Genomic DNA, 6,286 nt, shown 5'->3' with positions numbered 1-6,286 from the left:
CAATCTAAATGACCACAAACACTTTCAAAGATAGAAATTACTTTATGGAGACAGGTAAGTTTATTTTCTATATTGAAATGAAAGAAGGAAGAAAAGTGGGGAGGAAATGACAAGAGAAAGAGAGAGAGAAAGCAAGGGAGGGGGCTATGGATCAATCACTTCATAAAAGGAGATGAAAGATATCTTAGGTTAAAAAAAAAAGCATTAGGGACTGAAGAGATGGCTCAACAGTTAAGAGCATTGACTACTCTTCCAGCAACCACAAGGTGGCTCACAACCATCTGTAGTGGGATCTGATGCCCTCTTCTGGTGTGTCTGAAGACAGTGACAGAGTACTCATTCATAAAACGAATAAATCTTTTTTTAAAAAAATCATTAAATTTAATTCCATAATATATTGTAATAATGCAGTGTATCCCAGGAGGGTGGGGAGAGTTTATAACACCAAGTGATAACAGGGTGAGATAATCTCAGTAAATGCAGGATAAGGTTTGAAGAAACCGAACCTTTTCAGGAGCAAACATCATTTATTTCACCAAGACCGAGCATTTATCCATGTCTAAAATAAAGAGTATATTAAAGGGCAAGGCACTGGAAGAGGTCTCTTTAAGACAAAAACAAGAGCAAAATGCCTTTGTTGCAACTCCTACCTACCATTGTCTTGTCTTGAATGCCAGCAACTTAATTGTACATGCAGAGAAGAGTTGAGAAGAGGAAACAGCACCTCTCCCTCCGGCAAGAGAATTCAGAGGTCCTCAAGGCATGGTACAGTGCTCAAGCTTTACCTGGCACACATCAGGTCCTGGGTGTGGATAGCAGCACTTCAAATAATGATGATTCAGCAGGCTCACTAGAGACAAAGTGTATATAGAAAAATCAATAGAGACCCTATGCAGTAATAATTTATCAGAAAACATAATAGGGCAATAGCTCATCCATAGTGTCAAAATATAAAAGTCTATATAAAGATCCTTGAAACAAATAGTATGTTTTGTGGAGGAAAATCTGAAATAGTATTGAAGTTCATGAAAGCAAATCTGAAGGAATAGAGACATTCTACAGTCACAGGAGGGAAGCATCAATCTCATAAAGATGGCAAGTCTTCCCTAAAGTAACCCATACATTAAATGTAATTCTAATCAATGCCTAATCAATATCCCAACAGGAGTTTTACTTAGTAGAAAGCTGGAGGTCTTACTTAGCAGGCGATGACAAAAGCCTCATTAAATTCATAGAGAAGCATAAAAACTGGAGAAGAGGGACAGGGTGAGTAGAGGATGGGCCACCGGGGCCTGGGCACAGAGGGAAGTCATTGTCCCATAAGATTTCAGATGTTCTACAAAGCTATCGTAACTAAGACCGATGGGTACTGGTGCCACTACGGAGGAGACACCAGTTAGCATTATATCCTGGAGCAAATTCCTCAGAACAACCCCCAATCCCATATGGAAATTCAGCTTTAAAGCATCTACATTGTCTGCCCCAGGAGCATTGCAGGAGTGGCTGCTGTGTCACATGTGCGTCAGTAGGTGGCAGAGAGGAGAGAGGTTATGCCTACACTCAGTGTTCCGAACTGTGAACATCTGAATGATTAACATCCCCAGAAAAGCAAGCTAAGATGACCACCAGTCTGTCCCCAGGCAGGTCTTAGGGAACATACCATACTGGAGATGACCCCTGCCTGGCGCCATACTGCACAAGTGGGGCATAGCCCTCCTGAGATGACCCCAGACACTCGGAGACCCCAGGCACCACTAAGAGGAGCAAGTCAATGGTGGAGAAATAGAAGAGAAAAAGAAACAGAAGGCTGTGGGCACAGCGAAGAGAGGTAGAACTGGAGACTTGAGAGTAGTTAAGAACAGCCCAATTTGAGTAGCCAGTGATGCCACAAGGGGACCTGGGATTCTGACCTGTGCTGGCACAGAGTGTCACATCTGGGTCCATGGTCCTGCAGTAGCAGGGTTCTGTTACTGCCAAAGGCCAGGCAGATGTCCCTGGTCTGGGCTGTCACCCAGGGACTTGTTGATGTCTGAGGGTTGTGAAGAACTGGCCCCAACCCTTACCTGAGCATAGTGGGAGAACTGGCCCTGGAGGCATGAGAGCAGGACAGATGATCCTACCCTAGCCAGCTGCAGTGCTGGGGAGAGGAGGCAGACACACACACACACACACACACACACACACACACACGCACAGATTGCAGTTAATTACAGGTGAGCTGCCCCCACGGATATGACCATAGGAGACTGAGCCCTACCATTCCCATGCTGTAGCATGGATGAAGAAGAGATACCTTCCTCCATACTTGCCCCTCACTACCTGTGGCAGGAGGGAGAGCTGTCCCTGGGGTCATGAGACCAGGAGAGCTGGTCCTGCCCCTCACCAGCTGCAGCACTCAGAAGAACGGGCTCTGCACCTCACGTGGGTAGCAGAGTAGAGCTGGCCCTGATTTGAGGGATTGCTGGTGAGCCAGCCCTGAGCGTGTGATAGTGGGAGAGTGGGAGGGTGGGCGGGATGAACAGCTCACAGACCCCTCAGGCCTAGATCTAGGGCTTCAAATTGGCTCAGCCAATTCAACATCTACCCATTAATGAACTGCTGGAGTGTATGAAGGGACTGGTCCTACAGATCCAAAACTACAGAGTTTCTCTGACACAGGGCAACAAACAACATGATATCCCCATGAGGATCCAGTGAGTCTCCATGAGGAGCCAATATCGATAGAGTAGCAGAAGCCAGAGGCCTCGCACCAGGCCAGTTAGTCATTGCAACAAGCATTTGCAAGCAAAGAAGTGTGGACAAAAGGGTGTACTGTGGGACACACTGTGACACACTGCAGCTCTCACAATGAGATTTTTTTCTCTGTTGTGGGGAAGTTGCAAGGGTGGAGGACAGGTATGAGGGGAGGGGAGTGGGATCGGGGTGCATGATGTGAAATTCACAAGTAACCAATAAAAAGTTTTTAAATCTCTTTATTGTGGATATCTTATAGAAACTGCATTTTTAAAAAATAAATGATGCAAAAGTCATTGATTCAGAAGGAAATAGTAAGAACATTCTTTAAAAGAGCAGAAATGTATTTGATCTTAGTTACTAAAAAGAGCAATGAAAGTATAATGTGCTTTATTAAAAGTATTAATTAAATCCAGTGGCCCTCAAGCCTGCTCCTTTCTTCCTTCTGATGCTGGCTTTCCTCAAATGTAGCTCTGCCTCTGCCTTTGAATCCAGAGGCTGCTTTCTTTGCTGGTCACTCACTCCCTACCTACTTTCCAACGCAGAGAGCTAATTAAAACCATTAGTTCTTTCCTGTGAGCCCACACAGCTAGGAGAATGCACCAGCTTACTGACCTGGGCTGTGGAAAACTCAGACACTGAAGATGTCTACCAAATCAGAAACAACCTTTCAATATTAGAAAATGGTAACATTCTTCAAGCCCACTTTTAGATCATTTAATTTGATGACCCTGCCTAGGTTTATATCCCAAGTGTACAGGTCTTCAAAAGTTAAGATTCTCTAGTATAAAATCTCCCATGCAACCCAGGCTAGTCTTGAACTCTCTGCCCTCTGCCTCAGCTTTTTTACCACATCACCATACCAGGATCAGATATTTTACAGCCACAAAAATAAATAAATAAATAAAAGCACTTTGGCGGTGTGTTCAATAGTAAATTAATTAAAGGATATATTTTATTGAAATAAATAATAAAATTGTTATTTTGAGACAGCTTCACTCTATAGCCCAGGCTGGCCTCACACTCAAGGCAGTCCTTAGGCCTCAGTCTCCAGATGCTGGGCTAGATGAATGAACTACCATGTCCAGATTACTTAATTTTTGAAAAGGAAAAATTGATTGCAAGAGTTCATCTCTTTCCTGCAGGAAAGGGCTGTAAGTTTTCGCTGAGTTTCTAGGTCAGAGTCTAATCCGTGTAGCCAGCTCCAGAGTTTAATATCGCCCCTGCCTCCACTCTCCTGAGGCGTGATGTTCTTTGTGAGTGCCACAATTATGCTAGACAAGTGATGACTTTGATAGGAAAGGAAGAAGATTAGAAATAATTTCTTTTAATTGTCCGAGTTTTAAAACTCATTACATGTGACACAGATGCTTTCAACAGCACGGAACCAAATTCAGCTTGCTAACTCCCAAAAAACAGCTGAAACAGGAGGCTGAAGTCAGCCAGGAGTAGAATAAATTCTAACCCCTCACACTGCTTCTTTGAGCCCAGATATTTCTTCCCACAACTCTTGGTCCTCACAACGGAAGTTGGTGACATGGCCTTTTAAACAGTCCTGACTGGAGTGTCTAAACCTCAGAGGATTCCCAATGCCGAATTACAAGATGCATGATATCCCCTTGAGGGTCATATCCAAAGAATATGCACGATTATAGGCCAGTAAGATGAAATGGGCCATGATGTATACATAACTCTTACCTCCCCGCCTCAAGAAAGCACAAGATAAAGGCAGTTTTAGGAGGCATATTAGCCCTCTCTGGAGGGGCAGAATCAATACAATATAGGTGAAATTATGAGAGAATTTATTAGATTGAGGTGTCTAGACCATAGCTGTTAATAGAGTGCCAGCCACAGAAGCACAGAGGCTTGAATGGATTCCTAGCTCCCACAGAAAATGTCCAGGAGTGGTGGCAGATGTCTGTAACTCCATTGCGGGGGTGGGGGAGAAGGAAGGAGGAGACAAGAGATTCCCTGAAGCTCACTGGCCACTCTGCCTACCTTAGTCAATGAGTTCAAGACTCTGTGAAAGAACTTGTCCCAAAAAATCAAAAGCAAAAACCAAGAAAGACAAATTAGAAAGCAATCAAGAAACACTTGGCTTTGACCTCTGGTCTCCACACACACGCACAGCCACACACATTAGCATGGACATACACTGCATGCACACACACAGCAACATACATACACATGCAGTTTGGCTCACACAATGAAAGACTGAACAGTCCCACCATGGTAGCCTGCAGTACAGAGAGTTAAGAGAACCAGTTATCTTTTCAGTCCCAGAAACTGAAAGGCTCCAGACAAGAAGAACCAACAATGCAGCCTAGGTCCAAGGCGGAAAGCCTGTAAGCACCCTGGAAAGTTGCTACCAGGAGTCCACATTGAGGGGCTGAAGAATTGGGGCTGAAGAGATGGCTCAGGGGATTAAGAGCACTGGCTACTCTTCTAGAGACCTGGATTCCATTCCCAGCACCCACAAGGCAATCACTGAGCACTTGTAACTGCAGTTTCAGGGGATCTGACTCCCTCTTCTGGACTCTGTGGGCACCAGGCCTGCATGTGGTAGGTGGACATACAGGCAGGAAAAAAAACTTGCACTCATAAAATAGTAAAACAATCATAAAGTTTGAAAACAAATAAACAAAGCTGATGAATCTGGTATCTGGGGTCCACTGGCTATGACAGGAAAAACGCACCCTCTTGAGAATTGCCTGTAGCAAGCCTCCCCCTTCTCCCACTTTGTGCTCCATCAAGGACCTCAGTCATTTGCTAACACCCCCAACATTCAGGATGAGTCTTCATCTATCCGTTCTGTACTCCACGTCCCTGGAAACACCCTCACAGACAGACACACCCTGTTGTCTTGCCAGTTACCCAGGTGTCTCTCAATCCAATCTAGTTGACAGCCAAGGTTAAGCATCTCAGAGGGGTACCCTGCTCAGAACTTCACATCTTGTGTTAGTAAGATGTGGGCAAGGCACTTGCCACTAGGCCTGATGACCTGAGTGTGATCATTGGGACCTACTTGAGTGGGAACAGGATACTGACCCCTGTATATTTCTCTCTGACTTCTGCCCACACGCCATGGCATGGACACATGAAAAATAAAAATCAGTTTTAAAATGGTTTATGTTGTTCATACACTCACTTGTCTGTCATAAGGGGGCAGCCGCTCTAAGAACAGAACTTCAGGTAGCAGTGACATCACTATTCAGTGGTAAGAACCCTGTTCTCCGGTGTCACAGTATCTCAGTCCTCTTGAGACAGAGTGGTTGATTCACACAGGCACTTCGACTTTTATTATTGCTAACTTTCATCTCCATGCTTACATTTCATGGACTCCTCAAGTCTGGAAATGAGAGCTCTCTGTGGGTTAAGTTTAAGGCTTCCTGACAGAAGACGAAGCAGGGATCTCAGTGGCAATTTTAAAAAGAAGTTTAATTGAAGTCTGAGATGTTGCATAAATGGAAGATATAAGTTTTAATTGAAAAATAATTATAACCACTTAATCATTTTTAAATGAGGGCTGTAATTGCAGTCAGTGCACAATGGC

General features: G+C 44.3%; 1 non-coding gene across 1 annotated transcript; it reads left to right on the top strand.

Moving 5' to 3' along the window:
* The first annotated feature begins 1,476 nt into the window (after positions 1-1,476).
* LOC114639338 lies at positions 1,477-1,607 on the top strand. The gene has a single exon (XR_003713993.1). It is a non-coding gene; the product is annotated as a small nucleolar RNA SNORA17 (small nucleolar RNA).
* The last annotated feature ends 4,679 nt before the right edge of the window (positions 1,608-6,286 follow it).

Source organism: Grammomys surdaster, unplaced genomic scaffold (assembly GCF_004785775.1).
Source record: "Grammomys surdaster isolate TR1022 unplaced genomic scaffold, NIH_TR_1.0 125698, whole genome shotgun sequence".
Taxonomy (NCBI): Eukaryota; Metazoa; Chordata; class Mammalia; order Rodentia; family Muridae; genus Grammomys; species Grammomys surdaster.
Note: the sequence above shows the minus strand (reverse complement) of the source record. Positions and strands in the feature narration are given on the sequence as shown.